Here is a 19,743-nt window from a genome sequence, read left to right on the forward strand (position 1 = left end):
TTAGCAATAAATAGATAAAAGTAACTAAAGATATAAAAGAAGAAAAGGTTCGTAAAGTAAGAAATCCCACATAACAATTCATTCACCATATAAATAATATTTGTATTTTCTCTCATGACTGAGACCACTTGACCGATCTCATCCACTTAAAAATTGGTGTAAAAGTTGCTAATTCGACTTTCTAATAGACTTGTTAGTTTCGCAGCTCGGGGAGAAAATTCCATAATTCAATTCAAGATAGAAGGGAGAATGCCGCCGACAAAGATGAAGTCTACCAATCTCTCCTTTTTTTTATTCCATCAAAGGCCAGTTCTAATTTCTCCTTCGAAATTTCATACATAAGCCTTTTATAAAGCAGGCTCCGGTGGATCCCCTTGTTCTCTATTTGCTTAAGGTGGTCCAAGTACGTATCCAACGAGAATGCCCTTACGTCAACCAAATGATCTACTAGTAAATTGGGAGTAACTTTTTTTGCTGACAGTAATTAAGCAATTGGGTGGGACATTATTATTAAAGAAAAGAAGTTGAACAGAATATATGATTTACTTGACAAGTTCCATCAAGGCTGAGTCAGAATGGGCCCAGTTCTCTGACAATTGGGCCTTCAGAAAGATGCTACTTACAAGTTAGGATTTGTCCAAGATTATGGCGATGGTCTCAGAAATGGGCCCATCCCAACTCACTTGCCTGCAAGTTCTGTGATGCTTCGAACATTTTCAAACTTTTTCCCTTTTTTTAATTTTTTTTTTTTAAAAATTATTCAAAGCCACCCTTGGGTTGGGGGGTTTGGCATGACCCTACCATATAGATTACTCCCTCTGTTCCAATTTAAATAAGCCTGTTTGACTGGGCACGAAGTTTAAGAAAAATTGAACACTTTTGAAATTTGTGATCCTAAACAAGTTAAAATGGGGTCCAGAATATTTGTGTGACTATAAAAACTTCTCATTAAGAGTAGAATTGAAAGTTTAAGCTAAATTGTTTCCATATTTAGAAAGAGATCATTCTTTTTGGAACGGACAAAAAAAAAATCACATAAAATGGAATGGAGTAATAACCAAAAGGGGAATACATGAACAAGAGGTAGAAAATGCCTAACCTCTTCAAAAATTTCTACGACAATGGACAGACCCATTGCTATACATTTAGCTATCCAAGAGATACTCTTGGAGTCTTCACAAAAATAATAGCCATAAGACTACTGTTTTGTGGAGAGTGTAACTCTCAAGATCATTCTTAATTAGTCTAAGATTGCAGACAAAGCTACGTAAGATAAACCTCATCTAACAAGGTAAGTTCAGAATGTTTTTTGGCCCTAATCCTAAAATTAGGGAATCCTCATTTGTCCATGTTAATCAGGCCCTTAAATTTTCTGGGAAGATCATTAAAGGAAGAGTAAATTAATTCATTTTGCTGTGTATGACTCATTGTAGCAAGGGTGTCCGCCACTTGATTAGCTTCTCCATAGCAATGTTGAATAGTCCAAGTAGTGGTTCCCAGGGCTCTTCTAATATCTTTGACTATAGTAGCTAGATTTCATGGGATTTTGTAGACATCCTTAATCTAATATATGAGAAGTATTTGAGTCACTTTCCAGTTCCAAACTTAGTATGACCATGTTGCATGCACAACTAAATTCCAAAAAGCAAGGCCTTGGCTTCGGCTTCATTGCTAGTTCCTATTCCAAATGGGACAGAATAAGCCATGATCATTCTTCCTTGAGCATCTCTAACTAGTCCTCCTCCTCCACAAATGCTATTTTTATGACCATTGTCACTGTTTAGTTTGAAAAATCTACTTGCAGGTTTGTTCCAATAGACGGTCCTGCACAGTTTAAAAGCCATTTTCTTGTCTGCAATAGAGATTAATTCAAGCCATGAAAGATCATATTTAAAGTTTAAAAAATGAAGCCTAACAATAATAAGAATAGTTTAAGAAATTTGAAAAAGTAATATGGGAAGAAAAGGTTTGCGATTACCATATCTACTACTGCACCTAGCTTTCCAAAGTTCCCAAATAATAATAATAGGAATATTTTTTGTCAAGAAAGCAGAAGCAGGATTGCATGAGGCAAAATTCCACCAGGAAGTAAGTGCGTGTTGAACAGAGTGAAATTTCCCAGAGATACCAAAGAAATCTCTAAAGTGTTTCCACACTGACTTGGCAAAGTAACCATTGACAAACACATGATGAATCGATTCAGGTTGAGGAGCCCTGCAACAATGACACCTAAAGCGACCTGTATTGCTAAATCTAGAGACACTATCATCAGTAGGAATTTTACTAAGTAAAATCCTCCATGAGATGAATGGCATCTTAAAGGGCAGAGCTTTATACCAAAGCTTGTCTAATAAATGATTCTCCTTTCTATTTTTTCTCATCATGTTCCATGCATTCCTCACAGAAAAAAAGGCCTGAATTAGTCCCCATCCAAATAGGCATGTCCTCTTCATCATTCAAATCAATCTACATCTTAGGAATGTGATCTTACATAAAATCATTAATACCCACACAAACATCCCAGCTCCAAACATGTCCATTGAAAACATCCTTGATGCATATTCTCCCAAGAGTAAAGTTGGAGGGGAGGAGCTTATGGAAAGGACCTAGAGAGGTCCAGTGGTCATACAAATTAAAAAGAAATCTTACCATTTCCGATGAGCCAAAATATATTCTTCTCAACAATATCCTTATATCACACATGGCTTTCCAATTGTGGGATGGGTCCTTTCTCCATTTAACTCTAACCAAGTGAGATTTCTAACCATAGTTAGCTCTCATGAATTGAGACCACAGAGAATCCATAGTCCTAAACCTCCACCATTGTTTGGCAGTGAATGCCTTGCTAACATTAGTAAGTTTCTTAAAATTAGCCCGCCTTCACTAAAAGGGTAAGAGAGATTGTCCCATGATGACCAATGGTACCTTTTGGAGCCATCAGTACCACTCTAGAAGAATCTATTAAGCTCATTCTCAATAGTCCAAAAAACAGTAAGAGGGGGATTCATAACAAATAATAAATGAGAAGGCATGGCTTGAAGCACATGTTTGATAAGGATACTTTTACCTCTAGCTGAGAGGAATTTATTATTTCGTACTCTAGTCCTTGCTAGAATCTTTTCAATCATGCCCGAGTATGTTAATATTCTCTTCCTACCCAAATATATGGGGCATCTAAGATATTTAGAAGGAGAGTTTTCCTTCTTCATTCCAGTCAACCTAGTAGCTCTGTCTATCCTTCTTGAGCTTGCATTGAGATGTAATATGATAGAACTTTTTTGCTTGTTTATTCTCTATCCAGAAACATCCTCATAAGTCCCTAAAGCTCTCATGATCCTCTTCAATGATTTTCTGTTATCACTGTTGAACAAAATAATGTCATCTGCAACACAAAGGTGATTAGTTTTTGGACCTCTTCTAGATATATAGAAGTTCCTAAAATTATAGTCATCATGAAGTTTATTCAACATAATAGAAAGAAGTTCTACACCAAGAACAAAAAGTGATGGGGATATGGGGTCTCCCTGTCTGAGACCATTAGAAGATTTAAAAAAACCATATCTACCATCATTTTTACTAGAGAATACCAGTTATTAGAAATAAATCTATAAATAAGATCCACCCAATTCTCATCAAAGCCCAATCTTCTAAGCACAGCACAGAAGTAAAGCCAAGAGACCTTATCATAAGCTTTGTCCATATCATGTTTGATAACCAAGTTGCCACCCTTATTAGGTTTACCCATATCATTAATGATCTCTTGAACTAGAAGAATACTCTAAAAAATCATTCTCCCTTTAATGAAACCACTTTGGTTCTAAGAGATAATCCTTGGGAGAATGGAAGAGATTTTGGAATTGATAAGTTTAGAAATTAATTTAGTAGTAACATTGCACAAGCTTATAGGTCTGAGGTAAGAGAAAACCTGTGGGTGATCTACTTTAGGTATCATAACAAGGTATGTATGGGTAAAAAATCTAGGTAAGTCAACACCACCAAATACACTCTGAATAGCATTTGCCAAATCATAACAGATAATATCCCATGTTACTTGGAAATTTTTTTCATTGAAACCATCAGGACCTAGGGAGCTATCAGGATCTATAGCCATATCAGCATCTTTGATTTGATCCATAGTGGGGGATAGAATTAAGAGAAAGATTATCTATATCAGTCACCAGAGGAGTTATGCGGTCATAAATAGGATGATCAACATCTCCTTCAGTGGAGCAGAAAAGATCTTGATAGTGTTGGATCCTGGCATTAGCAATCTCCTATTTGCCAAGCACCCAAATACCATCATCATTCTTAATTTGTTGAATGTTGAATTTCTTCCTTCTGCCTTTGATGGTGTTGTGAAAGTAGGCAGAATTTGCATCTCCTTCAGCCAACCATCTAACTTTAGCCTTCTGCTTCAAAAAAGAATCCTTTCTCTTTAGAACCTAAATATATTGAGCATTTGTCAGATTCAAAGAGATCTATTTGATTTGGAGGTATCATCGATCAACTTTTGTTCCAAATCCTTGATCTTAGCTTCCATTTTGTCAACTTCTTCAAAGATATCACCAAAAAGTAGTTCTGGACCAAGTACTGAGACTCTTAGAGGTTCTTTTTAATTTTTGGTGAAGAATCCACATTGGATTTCCATAAATGTTCTCCTCCCAAGCTTGTTGGATAACACTGAGGAAATCCTTGTGTTCGACCCATAAGTTCAAGAACTTGAAGAATTTAATAGGCGTAGAGTCTTCCTTATCCAGATTAATCAACAGAGAAGAACGATCTGAACCTATACTAGGAAGGTGGTTAACAGTAGTGTAATCAAAGCAGAGAAACCATTCAACATTAATAAGCACTCTGTCCAGTCTCTTCCAAATAGATATAGGCCCCCTATTGTCACACCAGGTAAAAGGGGAGCCAAAATAGCCTGCATCTTGAAGTCCAGAGTCCTCCATGTAGTTAATAAAGTCAAAACTATGGGTAATATTGAAAGGTCTCCCTCTTTTTTCTTTTCAGCACAAGTTATCACTTTAAAATCACTAAAGACGGTCCAGGGACAATTAATATTTTTGGACAACAACTCAATAGAATCCCATAGATTTTTTCTAAGATTGCTATCACATTTAGCATATATAGCAGATATATAAGCCAGCTCTACGCTGTACAGACCCTTTATACTTGCTGAGACCAATTGATCAGAGTCTGTAATGATACTTATATCATAAATATTATCCCAAAGAAGCCAAATCTTGTTATTGATATTACAATAACAGTGATCCATCCCAGGAGGATCCTATATTTATTAGCTAAGTCAACCTGAAGGGGTTCCTGTAAAATAGGTTCTTGAAGAATGATAATGGACATTTTATATTTTGATTTGAGGGTCTTCAATATTTCAAAAGCCCACATAGTCCTTATCCCTCTAATATTCCAAGAGAGGATACTAATCATTGAAAATATTTGATGTGATATTTTTGTTGAGCCTTTGACCTCTAGTCTTTATAGGAGAGAAATTTTCTTTCATGATTTCTTGACTTTTGGATCCTCTTGGGAATAAATTGCTACAATCCTCCTTCTGATGAGTGGATAAATTGTAGATCCATCTTCTAGCATTCTCATCATCGGATTTCGCACTATCTGAGAGGACGTCCTCTTGTGACCTATTGTCTCTTGAGGCATAGTCTTCTTCTTCCTCATGGTCAGAAGAATCACCTGGGTCCTCTTCATCATCATCCACCCCTTCTACTTGTTAAGCATTAAAAGTATTGCCCAAATCAATGGTAACAGTCCCTCCCAAAAAGTTTCATTCAGGTTGGAGCTTTCTACAAAAAATCTTTTCTGGACCCAACCCTATCAAACATCTGAAAATTGATAGGAAAATAATAGTTATTTTCCTTATTCAATTCTTTGTCACAAAGCATTGGGGCCTCCTTACTCTTATCATTACCCATATTAGAATTGATAGGGATACCATGATTATTATTTTTGATAACTTTTTACACCTGTTTCACAACCTTATTTGGTTGTTCTTTGGATTCTGAGTAGTTTATTTCTGAGGGACAGTTTTACGAGGGACTTGTTTTTGGTGAATCAGATTAGGAATAGGGTTACTAGCCACCTCTTGATTCTTTTCCTAGTGAATCTGCATTGGTGCCTTCTCTTTACCCTTACCTTTATTTTTCTCATTGTATGTGCAATCGTGAATAGAGTGTCCTTGGTGCTTGCATTGTAAACTATATTTTGGGATACCTTCATATTTACTAGGGTGGTCATAACCTCCCAAAGGATTGCCTTTTTAATTAAGAGTACCTACCCAAACAGATGAGGGTAAGGTCCTTTTTTCGACTCTAACTTTTGCTAGATGAGGTCTGGTGCGATTGTTCGTAGCTTGATCAATTTGTAAAGGTGTTCCCACTGTGCTCAAAACCTGTTCAAGATAATTTATATCATGTATGTGCCAGGGGAATTGAGGCAACAATGCCCACATCAGAGCTAGAGGGGTTTTCTCCTCCGCTCTGAAATTCAGAGTCTATTTAAAGATTCTCCTCAGATAACCTCCAATATTCATCATTCTTCTAAAGTAGGTCGTACTACAATCCTCTTTGCAGGTAAAATCAATGAAAACATGTCCGTAATAAAAAATCCCTATCTTTACCTGTCCCATAATAAAAAATTGAGCTTTGAAATCTTACATGATTTTCTCTAATTTTGGTCTCCCAGATGACAATTTTCCCACCTAGGTGAGCCTGTATTTATCTGCCATCGGGCCAAAATAGTCGCTAGCTTTGAAGAAGATAGTTGGTTTGCAATTGAAGGTAGTAATTTTTGTGAAAACCTTCGGAGATCATGAACTCTATTTAGGAGCAGAGGATAGATAGGACATATAGGATCCTACTAGGTGATTAGACGAGCTAGGGATATTAGGGATATTTGGTGGAACCACCGTCGCCAACTGAGGGCCAGCCGATGAGGACATCAGAGAAGGTGAGTAACGGTAACAATTTTAGGAGCGTTTGAGGAGATAGGGCATCTTCTCAGGCATCTCCAACCTTCACTCCAAGTCTTTACTCCAAAATGGAGTAAATTAGCTCCAAACCATTACTCTATTTTTTACTATAAAAAAAAATATTTTTTTTTATATTTTTTTTCTTTTTTATATTATATTATTATCTTTTATTTAAATTTTATTTTTTATTTCCATTAAACAAAACTGTCACGACCCTAAAACCGATCCGGTCATGATGACGCCTATCGTGAAACTAGGCCAGCTGACACAACTCGCAAATTAACCATTTATCAATATAAATCATTTTTAAAGCTTTTAATTGATCAGGTATCTCATAATGTAAGTTTAAATGAACAGTGTGGAATAAATACACAAGCCCGACATCGGGGTGTCACAAGTCACGAGCATCTACTAAGGTCTGAATACAACAAGGAGTCTAAGAATGTACTAAATACACTCTAAGGAAGACAAGAGAGAGAAAAGTCGTACTGCGAACGTCAAGCAGCTACCTCGCTAACTCCGATGACTTTGCCACTGAGCAATCAACACCCGCAACCGGGTTCAGAAATCCCTAAATCTGCACACAAGGTGCAGGGAGTAATGTGAGAACGCCAACTCAATAAGTAATAAAAGTAAATAAAAGCTGAGCAGTAAGAAAACACTTAAACCACGTCAAATCGCTACAACAATTGCAGGACATTTCCAACACAGTACAGAAATCGTTTAATTCAAAAATCATGCTCAGTTTCGGAAAAACCTTTTAAAACAACTTTCAATAGTTTCAAACGAGTGATAAAACAATGAGTAAAAATGATAGCAAACATAAACAGCCCTTCGGGCAAAACATGTATCATAAACTGCCCCTCGGGCATAACATCAACAAAACCAGCCCCTCGAGCTACCTCACAATCACTCGTAATCAGCCCCTCGGGCAACAATATGAATCAACAATAGGCCCTCGGGCAACATTATAAATCAACAACAGCCCCTCGGGCTACATCACATCACTCACAGTAGGTACCCGCGGTCACTGGGGTTTACAAACTCCGAGAAGGTCCCCTTACGGCCCAAGTGCAATAACAAGCCATCTCATGGCATAATCAAACAGGCACTCGGCCTTATAACAAGCCACCTTGTGGCATAACAAATCCGGCCCTCGGCCTCAAAATCATGAACCAGTATAATATCGCTGCGATGTGCAGCCCGATCCAATCATAACCTCACAACACAGGCCCTCGGCCTCACTCAGTCAGAAATCTCTCAAAGCCACTCAGGCACAGTAAAATATGATGCTCAGCCCAAAATATCATTTAAAATGTCAAAACAGAGTAAATATGGTTGAGTTATGAAAACACTAGAATACACTATGACTGAGTACAAATATGAAGTCAAAACAGTGAGGAATAATAGTAAAAATCCCCTAAGGGTCCAAAACAGTTGGCACAGAGCCCAAATATGGCATTCAGCCCAAAACATAGTAATAATTTCCAAAACACAATGATATCAAACAGTTTTCAATCAAATATGCAGTTTAACAGTCATACGGGACGGACTAAGTCACAATCCCCAATGGTACACGACCCCACGCTCGTCATCTAGCGTGTGCGTCACCTCAAAGTAGCACAACGATGTGAAATCCGGGATTTCATACCCTCAGGACAAACATTTACAATCATTACTTATCTCAATCCGGTCCAAACTCTAGCCCGCGATGCCCTTGCCTCTCGACTCGGTCTCCAAATGCTCCAAATCTAACCAAATACAGATTTATACTATCAAAATATGCTAAGGGAACAAAGCCCACTCGAAAATAATCAATTTACATCAAAATCCCGAAATTGGCCAAACTTGACCCCCGGGCCCATGTCTCAGAATCTGATAAAAATCATACCAATAGAATCCTTATTCCGCCACGAGTTCATTCATATAAAAAGTGCCAAAATTGGACCTCAAATGACCCCTCAAATAACCACTCAAAGCTCTCCAATTAACCAAGCCCTAACCCCCAATTCACCCCTGATTTTCCTTAAATTTTCATGGTAACAACGATAAAAATCACCATAATATTGAGCTTAGGAACCAAGGACCTTACCTTAATGAATCCCTCTGAAAATCTCCCTTGAAATTGCTCCCAAAAGCTACTTCCCGAATGAAATATTGAGAAAATGGCCAAAAATCTCGAAGGGTGAAATTTATAGTTTCTAACCTAGCAAAATTGCACCTGCGGTTAAATGGTCGCACCTACGGACCCGTACCTGCGGTCCCAGGTGCGCACCTGCGAGATTCACTTAAAACTCCAAGGCCGCATCTGCACAAAGAAATCCGCACCTGCACAATCGCAGGTGCGACCAGGACCTCACTTCTGTGGTCTCAGCCTGGCCCTCTCCTGGCCGCTTCTGTGGCTCCAAAATCTGCTTCTGCGAGTCCGCACCTGCGGTCCCCTAGCCGCTGGTACGGTTATGACAGCAACAAAAAACTTCAGCTGCCACACCCAACTCAAATCACCCCGAGGCCCCCAGGACCTCAACAAAAAGCACGAACAAGTCTTATACCACTATCCAAACTTATGCCAATTCAAAACACCTCAAACAATATCGAATCAACCAAATAACATCGGATTCAAGCCTAAGGTTCCAAGAATCTTTCAAATTCCGCTTTCGATCAAAAAGTCTATCAAACCTCGTCCGAATGATCTAAAAGTTTGTACACACATCACAAAACAACGGACCTACTCCAACTTTCGGAATTCCGTTCCGATCCCTATATCAAAATTTCACCTATCAACCAAAAAACGCCAAAATTCCAATTTCGCAGATTCAAGCCTAAATCTACTTCGGACCTCCAAAACACATTCCGATCACGCTCCTAAGTCCTAAATCGCCTAATGGAGCTAACCAAATCATAAAAATTCAAATTTGAGATCATATACTAACAAGTCAAAATTTGGTCAAACCTTTCAAATTTTAAGCTTCAAACTGAGAATTGTCCTTCCAAATCCATTCCGATTACCCTGAAAACCAAAACCGACGATTTGCATAAGTCATAATACATCACACGGGTCTAGTCATGCCCGAGAACTGGTGAGTAAAGTGCAAAAGCTCAAAACGATCAGTCAGGTCGTTACATCCTCCCCCACTTAAATATACGTTCGTACTCGAACATGCCCAGAGTTGTTCCGAAAATCATCAAATCACTGTGAAACCTTACCATGCACATACCCAGGGGTGATCCTACGTCACCCTATCTCATATAGGTTCGATAGTACAATGTAACTGAAATTTCGCAATCCAACCTAGCCCATAAACCTTAGAACCACATTTCCACTTCTGAAGTCATCTACAAGATTAGAATCTCACATTTATACTCTGAATAAGCCCGAACAAGCTGTAATAAACCATACCTGCAACATCAGATGCAATTACGTGATATACCACATAACTCAACACTCGTAGCGATAACTTTTAATCACAGTAGTTGCTCAAAACATCCGAATTCTGATAATAAGCCTTTTATCAAATAAAGCCTCATTCCAACACTTTGGTATACTGCCAATGATAAATGAAACACGTATAAAGTCATAGCCACTCATCAGATCAACCATTTGTGAAGCCACTTCTCTTTTGGCAAGGACCATGGAAATTTCTAAGCCGAACATCAATATTATCCTTCCAGCATGCTAAAATCAAATCCGTTTGTATTCATTATAGATCCCAACGATCTCATCTAATCCAACACCACTACTCTGGTTACATGACACATCAATACAAACTAAAGCCACAACTCGTGCAATCCGCACACCAATAAGCAAAAATCCGAACATACTCAAATCATGGAAATGACTCAAATGAGTGAGCCGTATCGCAAGCTCACCAGTACCACCACAACACAATGCTGGGAACCCATCACACATCGTAGAAACAGAACACATGAATCTAACCCGAAGAGTCATACCTCTACATAACTTCGCTGCAATATGCGACCCTATCCAATCACTGGTCCACATGAAACACCTCAAGTCTCTATGCTCAAAATTGACAACCGCGCGCAATTTGATGTCTAAAACTAAAGCAAATCATCATAACCACGACGAAGAAATTGACATAACATTACACAAACCCGAAAGGACACAACCAATATGCCATCCGCCGAGAAATAAACAATACTCTTCCCGCTCGAATTCTACTGAGAGACCCCAATAAAACCGCAGCATGTGTGCCTATAACCAATAAATCCTAACACCTCACAATACGAAAAGGTAACTCATAGATCTCCTCAGATCACTAATAAGCTCAATAATAATCAAATCAACACATTCCTTAACAATACCACTCGGAGTCAACCAAGCCGACTCGAGTTAGAACACACATCCATATTGTCCTACCAATGAACCCCTTGTCAAGGAGTTCCTGAAGCTGCTCTTTTAACTCCTTTAACTCCGTCGGTGCCATACGATACGGTGCCCAACACCAAATCAATATCGAAATCAACAACCCTGTCCGGTGACATGTCCGGCAGCAGGAAACACATCCAAAAAATCCCTCACCACCGGAACTGAATCAATGGTAGAAGTCTCTGCACTGACATCCATCACGAAGGCCAAATAAGAAAGACAACCTTTCCCAGCCATCCGCTGGGTCTTCAAAAATGAAACCACCCTACTGGGTACATAATCCGCCGAACCTCGCCACTCAATCCGTGGCATCCCCGGCATAGCCAACGCCGCCGCCTTAGCACAACAACCCAGAATAACACGACACGGAGACAACCAGTCCATACCTAATATCACACAAAAATCTAGCATACTAAGCAATAAGGATCCACTCGGGTTTCCGAACCTCCAATAGTTACCACACAAGATCGATATACGCGGTCCACAACTATGACCTAACCTGTTTATGAGAACTCCCAGTCTCCAAATCCATACAGCACGCGAATCACCATATCCGATCTCACTCCACCGTCCGAATATACAATACACCTCTAATATCCAATCATATCACGAGAGGTAGTCCTATAATTCTTCTGTGTCAGCAGTCGATCCAACAAGAGAGTGACGCAATACCAATGAAGTATCATCAACTCAATCACATTGCCTTTTTTCTGAAATGTATACCCTCATTAAGCCACACCAATTAGTAATATCATTTCCCTAATTATCTGAAGCTGCCTGTGCTGCCTAAGAATTTTATGACCTTCCTTTCAGAACTGAACCGTGACCTTACACATGCAAATATCAATCTTACACAACATACCGCATATACCATACCATCCTAAGATAAACATGAGAACTTCATATCCCTTCCAAGCTACAAGAAACTACGTTCTCACTAGCCAATAACTTTCCATTGATCCCATCCAGAAGAAAATCACTATACATCCCATGCTCCTCACGCTTGTAAAAAATATACACCTCTAACCATGGTAGAAACCATCAAGAACTCTCCGAATTCCATTTGTACAAAACTAAACCGTCAGGACTGAATCCTTCTAACTCGACCAAGTTACACATGCCACTAAAACCCAAGAGCATTGCCGCGAAACACCTGTAGAAACTCATTACATCGTAAGCATCCAAAGAACTAACCATATCCTTACCATGCCGATCCGGCCTACTACCAAGCTATCACATCTATCCAAGTTCCTTCTGATTTACCTTCAACTTGATACGTTTCTTGCTATAACCTCAACCCAGACTCACCACACGAGACCCAAGCATAAAACCACACCGTCTAAGGCTTATAAGCTACTGGATACTCTCTTAAATATTCCCAAATGCACCACATTCAAAATACCTACCCTGAAGTGACTCCCTGCGATCCCAAATCCAATACCTTCACCTTCCTAATACTAATATATAGAATCCCCTAATGATATATAAATACCACGAGTCTTGATACCCTCCGATGCAAACCTCAGTTTCTAGCCAATTATACAACTTGAAAATCTCCAATTATTACATGTAAAATCTTGAACCCACTAGAACCATTCTCGAGAGTCATCCACTCTATTCAAACCGCAATTAGACCGATCAAACGGACCGGACGACCTGTGCTCCAATAGCACTCCAACACCGTGGAGTGTAACCCCACCTTAATGCAACCAAGCAACTTCATGTTCTATGCACTGAATATCCTTTACCAATAACAACTCAAGTCATTCCATGATTCTCATACACCCATGAAGCATAACATAACCTTTATTGAAATTTCCTTTACTCGAGCCATCCTCGGTCTCAACCTCCATAAGCCATAACTGATTCACCCATATGCCTCAAACTGGAACCAACATAACACATAACCATGCAATCAACTAATCAATAGCCAACTCCCCCGCTTGGCTCAAAGCCATAGATAAAAACACACAATAACTCATAATGCATACACTCTATTACTGCCATAATACCAAAGTGAGATTAAACTCAATCCTTCAAAAGCTCGTGAAACACAGACCATCTAGTATTTTAAATCTTCTGCAAATCTCGCATTCACCCTCGTAACAGTCAAGCCCACTCTCTTAGGTGACCTAAATTCAAATTGCATCCCATATATTTTACTGGTAACATAGATCTTCCAATAAATGACATAAAGGATCACGCAAACTTCAGAACACTCTGCAGGAGATAACCCACCTACTTCACCTCAAACTAACATCTCTTTATACCCTTCCATCGTAATAAACATTATGCAGTCACTTAATCTTCCTGAGTTTGAACTCATATCACAACGTGAAATCTACTTCACTTCCCAACTAGGCAATATGAAAAGGTCCTTTAACACGCCCACAACTGGGGCCATACATCAAATTACGATGGTAATCAAGCACCAGATAGTTCTTACTACCCCTAAGCAGACCCTTCTTGTCTCATTCAAATCATATGTACACATCTCGTAGTCACATCATACTCATCACACAACTATCCAGTCATCACTCCCACTAATAGGGACACTATCGGACATACAAATCCAAAAGCACATGCTCACACAATCAACGCCTCAGTGCTTATGCTATAGGCAAAACCCGGCCTAAAGTCCTCCAAACTGACCCAACATCAACACATAGAGATCACACCTTGCCCCTCGATCAGGGAATCACATGCCATCGATGTATATCTGATACTGAGCACTCATGCGCGCATACGAATGCATGGAAAGAATTCAAAAAGTTACATTTCAAGTTGAATCAAGGACGCACGATAAGAATTCAAGAATCTAAAGTTTTTCCTAAAGGTTCTACAGCCTCCCGAGGATAAGTACAGACGTCTCTGTACTGATCTGCGAGACTCTACTAAACCTGCTCATAACTCGTGAGACCTATGTAACCTAAGCTCTGATACCAACTTGTCACGAACCTAAAATCGACCCAGTCGTGATGGCACCTATCATGAAACTAGGCCAGCTGACACAACTCCCAAATTAACCATTTATCAATATAAATCATTTTTTAAAGCTTTTAAATGATCAGGTATCTCATAATGTAAGTCTAAGTGAACAGTACAGAATAAATACACAAGCCCGACATCAGGGTGTCACAAGTCACGAGCATCTACTAAGGTCTAAATACAACAAGGAGTCTAAGAATGTACTAAATACAGTCTAAGGAAGACAAGAGGGAGAAAAGCCGTACTGCGAACGTCAAGCAGCTACCTCACTAACTCCGATGACTCTGCCACTGAGCAATCAACACCCGCAATCGGGTTCAGAAATCCCTAAATCTGCACACAAAGTGCAGGGAGTAATGTGAGTACGCCAACTCAGTAAGTAATAAAAGTAAATTAAAGTTGAGTAGTAAGAAAACACGTAAACCACGTCAAATCGCTACAACAATTGCATGACATTTCCAACACAATACAAAAATCGTTTACTTCAAAAATCATGCTCAGTTTTGGTAAAACCTTTTAAAACAACTTTCAATAGTTTCAAACGAGTGATAAAATAGTGAGTAAAAATGATAAAAAACATAAAAAGCCCCTCGAGCAAAACATGTATCATAAACCGCCCCTCGGGCATAACATCAACAGAACCAGCCCCTTGAGCTACCTCACAATCACTCGTAATCAACCCCTCGGGCATAACATAAATTAAGAACCGCCCCTCGGGCAGCAATATGAATCAACAATAGCCCCTCGGGTAACATTATGAATCAACAACAGCCCCTCGGGCTACATCACATCACTCACACTGGGTACCCGCACTCACTGGGGGTGTACAGATTTTGGGAGGGGCCCTTATAGCCTAAGCACAATAACAAGCCATCTCGTGGCATAATCAAACATGCACTCGGCCTTATAACAAGCCACCTCGTGGCATAACAAATTAGGCTCTCGGCCTCAAAATCATGTATCAGTATAATACTGCTACGACGCGCAGCCCGATCCCACAAGAACCTCACAACACAGGCCCTCGGCCTCACTCAGTCAGAAATCTCTCAAAGCCACTCGGACACAGTAAAATATGATGCTAAGCCCAAAATATCATTTAAGATGTCAAAATAGAGTAAATATGGCTGAGTTATGAAAACAGTAGAATACAACATGACTAGGTACAAATATGAAGTTAAAACAGTAAGGAATAGTATGAAAAATCCCCTAAGGGTCCAAAACAGTTGGCACGAAGCTCAAATATGGCATTCAGCCAAAAACATGGTAATAATTTCCAAAACACGATGACATCAAACAATTTTCAATCAAATACGCAGTTTACCAGTCATACGAGACAAACTAAGTTACAATCCCCAATGGTGCACGACCCCACACTCGTCATCTAGCATGTGCGTCAACTAAAAGTAGCACAACGATGTGAAATCCGGGGTTTCATACCCTCACGACAAATATTTATAATTATTACTTACCTCAATCTGGTCCAAACTCTAGCCCGCAATGCCCTTGACTCTCGACTCGGTCTCCAAATGCTCCAAATCTAACCAAATACAAATTTATACCATCAAAAAATATGCTAAGGGAACAAAGCCCACTCGAAAATAACCAATTTACATCAAAAATCTGAAATTGGCCAAACCATACCCCTGGGCCCCATGTCTCGGAATCCGATAAAATCACACCAATAGAATCCTTATTTCGCCGCGAGTTTATTCATACAAAAAGTACCAAAATCAGACCTCAAATGACCCTTCAAATCACCACTCAAAGCTCTCCAATTAACCAAGCCCTAACCCCTAATTCACCACTGATTTTCCCTTAAAATTTCATGCTAACAACGATAAAAATCACCATAATAATGAGCATAGGAACCAAGGACCTTACCTCAATGAATCCCTCTAAATATTTCCCTTGAAATTGCTCCCAAAAGCTTCTTCCCGAATGTAATATTGAGAAAAATGGCCAAAAATCGCGAAGGGTGAAATTTATAGTTTCTGACCCAGCAAAATTGCACCTGTGGTTAAATGGTCGCACATGCAGATCCGCACCTGCGATCCCAGGTGCGCACCTGTGAGATTCACTTAAAACTCCAAGGCCGCATCTGCGCAAAGAAATCCGCACCTGCGCAATCGCAGGTGTGACCAGGACCTCGCTTCTATGGTCTCAGCCTGCCCCTCTCCTGGCCGCTTCTGCGGCTCCAAAATCTGCTTCTGCGAGTCCGCACCTGCGGTCCCCTAGCCGCAGATGCGGTTATGACAACAACAGAAAACTTCAGTTGCCACACCCAACTCTAATCACCCGAAATCACCCCGAGGCCCCCGGGACCTCAACCAAAAGAACGAACAAGTCATATACCACTATCCAAACTTATGTCAATCTTCAAAACACCTCAAACAATATCGAATCAACAAAATAACATCGGATTCAAGCCTAAGGTTCCAAGAATCTTCCAAATTTCGCTTTCGATCAAAAAGTTTATCAAACCTCGTCCGAATGACATGAAATTTTGCACACACATTACAAATGACACAACGGACCTACTCCAACTTCCAGAATTCCATTCCGACCCCTATATCAAAATCTCACCTATCAACCGGAAAATGCCAAAATTCCAATTTCGCCAATTCAAGACTAAATCTACTCCGGACCTCCAAAACACATTCCGATCACGCTCCTAAGTCCCAAATCGCCTAACGGAGCTAACCAAATCATAAAAGTTCAAATCTGAGATCATATACTAACAAGTCAAAACTTTGTCAAACTTTTTAAATTTTAAGCTTTAAACTGAGAACTGTCCTTCCAAATCCATTACGATTACCCTGAAAACTAAAACCGACGATTTTCATAAGTCGTAATACATCACATGGGGCTAGTCATGCCCGAGAATTGGTGAGCGAAGTACAAATGCTCAAAACGACCAGTCGGGTCGTTGCAAAATCCTATCTTTTTTCTCATTTTTACGTCTTCATCACATATAATTCATATTCTTTCTTATATAACCATTTAAAATAAAATTGTATTATATCATAAATTTTTAAATAATATAACTTGTACACAAATATTGTAGATTATAAATATTAGCGAATAATTCGAATAAAAGTGAAATCATTGAGATGCAAAATAATTCAGTACATGTTACAAGTAGCTTAACATTTAGTTTAAATACTACTTAAATATTCAACTTTCACCTCTAGTATGCTCCTATAAATGATCTATCAATGCATTACGAAGTGCAAAATGAGTATCTTTTCAATTTTAACAACATCTTATATTTTATATTTGCACCTTTCATTTTTGTGATGGTTATATATTTTTTTTATACATTTATAACTTAAAATAAAATTAACTTATAATTTTACATAAAAATAATATATGCACAAAAATTAATTTATCAAAATTACACGCCAAAATTAAAATGTAAAATAAATATTATAAAGATATTACATAAACATAATTAGTTTTATTATTATGATAAATTAAAAAGGTTAAATAATAAATAATAATAAAATAATAGGGAATAGTGATGGAGTGGATGAATAGTGTCACTCCAAATTTTAAGTGAGACTGTTCACCCTAAAAAATGGAGGCAAGTTTGCAGTTGGGTTGAAGCAAAATTCCTCCATTTTGACTCCAAAATAGAGTTTGGAGGTTAAAATGGAGGTGGGTTTGAGATGGCCTTAGGAGGTTGGTGGAGTAGTACAGTGATAGAAAGAGGGATTTGCACATGGTATTTATTGACTTACAAGCTCCCTAGGGAGGTCCTTTGGAGATGTATGGAGGTTAAAGGTGTTCCGGTAGCATACACTATAATGATTAAGAACATGTATGATGGAGATAAAACTCGGGTTAGGACAGCGGGAGGAGACTCAGAGCATTTTTCGATTGTAATGGGGTTACACTAAACATCTGCACTCATCCCATTCTTATTTTCCTTGGCAATAGACACACTAACGCACCATATTCAAAGGGATGTGCCATGGTGTATGTTATTCGATGTTGATATAGTTATGATTGATGAAACGCGAGACGGTATTAACGAGAGGTTTGGAGATAGATCCTTGAGTCTAAAGATTTCAAGTTGAGCAGGACAAAGACAGATTTCTTTGAGTTCAAGTTTAATGATATGATGGGGGAATCAGACATGGGCGTGAGGCGTGATTCATAAGTAATCCCCAAGAAAGGAAGTTTCAAGTATCTTAGTTCAGTCATGTAGGGGGATGGGGAGATTGATGAGGATGTCACGGATAGTATATGGCGGGGTGGATGAAATGGAAGTTAGCATCCGGTGTCTTGTGTGACAAGAATATGCAAACAAAACTTAAAGGTAAGTTGTATAAAGCAGTGGTTTGACCAACAATATTGTACGTGGCAGAGTGTTGGCCCATCAAGAATTCACATATCAAAGAAGATGAAAGTAGAAGACACGAGGATGTTGAAATGGATGTGTGGGTATAATATATTCGATAAGATTAGGAATGAAGATATCCGAGTGAAGGTGGGCATGGTCCCCATGGAAGATAAAGTGCAGGAAGCGAGGCTTAGATGGTTCAGGCACGTGCAGAGGAGAAACCTAGATGTCCCGGTAAGGAGATGTGAGTGTCGCGCCCTATTTTCTTACGAAAGCGGGTTTCGACGTGTGACCACTCTTTTAAAGGGTATTAAAAGAGTGAGTCACTACCTAGAGGTTTTGAGTTACGTTAGGGCACCTATTTGAAAATAACTCTGTTTAACTAACCTACGTCACCATAGATCGGGTAAGGGCTTAAATTACCTCTAAAAGAAGGTGTTAGGCACTCTTCGAGGTACTGTGGGTCCTGGCTGAAATTCGCGCTATGTGGTATTATTGGATTATAATTGTCCTATGTGATCATGTAAGTGAAAGAAGACAGGGAATTTAAAGGTTCAACTATGGTGTAAACAAGTGTAAAGAAAATTTGTACATGTGAAGGTATTAAACTGTAAATGATCAATACAAGTCCTTAGAGGTTATAAGATATAACCTAATTGTTCTAATTCAAAGAAACAAAGGCGCAAACAATAAACATATAAAGGGGGGGGGGGATCCTAAGTTTTTTAGCCTAAAGGATCATCCCGTGCAACATAAATAATACTTCGCAACTCCCTTATGGTAGGGTTGCTTATATTATTCAGCGGGCACAGACTATCATCTCTTGCTACCTATGTTGAAGTTGTTCACCTAAGTGCTCTAGTTCAATTCTAAACCGTGTCCTATGCGTGACTACCCGTCAAAATGCCTACGATAATGGAGGCTTTGGACCTACTATTTGGGTGGTTCTAGACTTTACTTAGGGTACTCAAAATGATAAAACTAGGTTCACATTTAAAACATGTAAGACTACACATA

The 19,743-nt window shown here is 39.1% G+C and overlaps 1 long non-coding RNA gene across 1 annotated transcript; it reads right to left on the reverse strand.

Moving 5' to 3' along the window:
* Nucleotides 1-1,036: 1,036 nt before the first annotated feature.
* On the reverse strand, nt 1,037-7,059 carry LOC104246711 (uncharacterized). The gene is made up of 2 exons (XR_011401504.1): nt 6,690-7,059; nt 1,037-3,382 (listed from the first exon to the last, which is right to left on the reverse strand). It is a non-coding gene; the product is annotated as an uncharacterized lncRNA (long non-coding RNA).
* Between the last annotated feature and the right edge of the window lie 12,684 nt (nt 7,060-19,743).

The sequence above is a fragment of the Nicotiana sylvestris genome, chromosome 8, assembly GCF_000393655.2.
Source record: "Nicotiana sylvestris chromosome 8, ASM39365v2, whole genome shotgun sequence".
Lineage (NCBI taxonomy): Eukaryota > Viridiplantae > Streptophyta > Magnoliopsida > Solanales > Solanaceae > Nicotiana > Nicotiana sylvestris.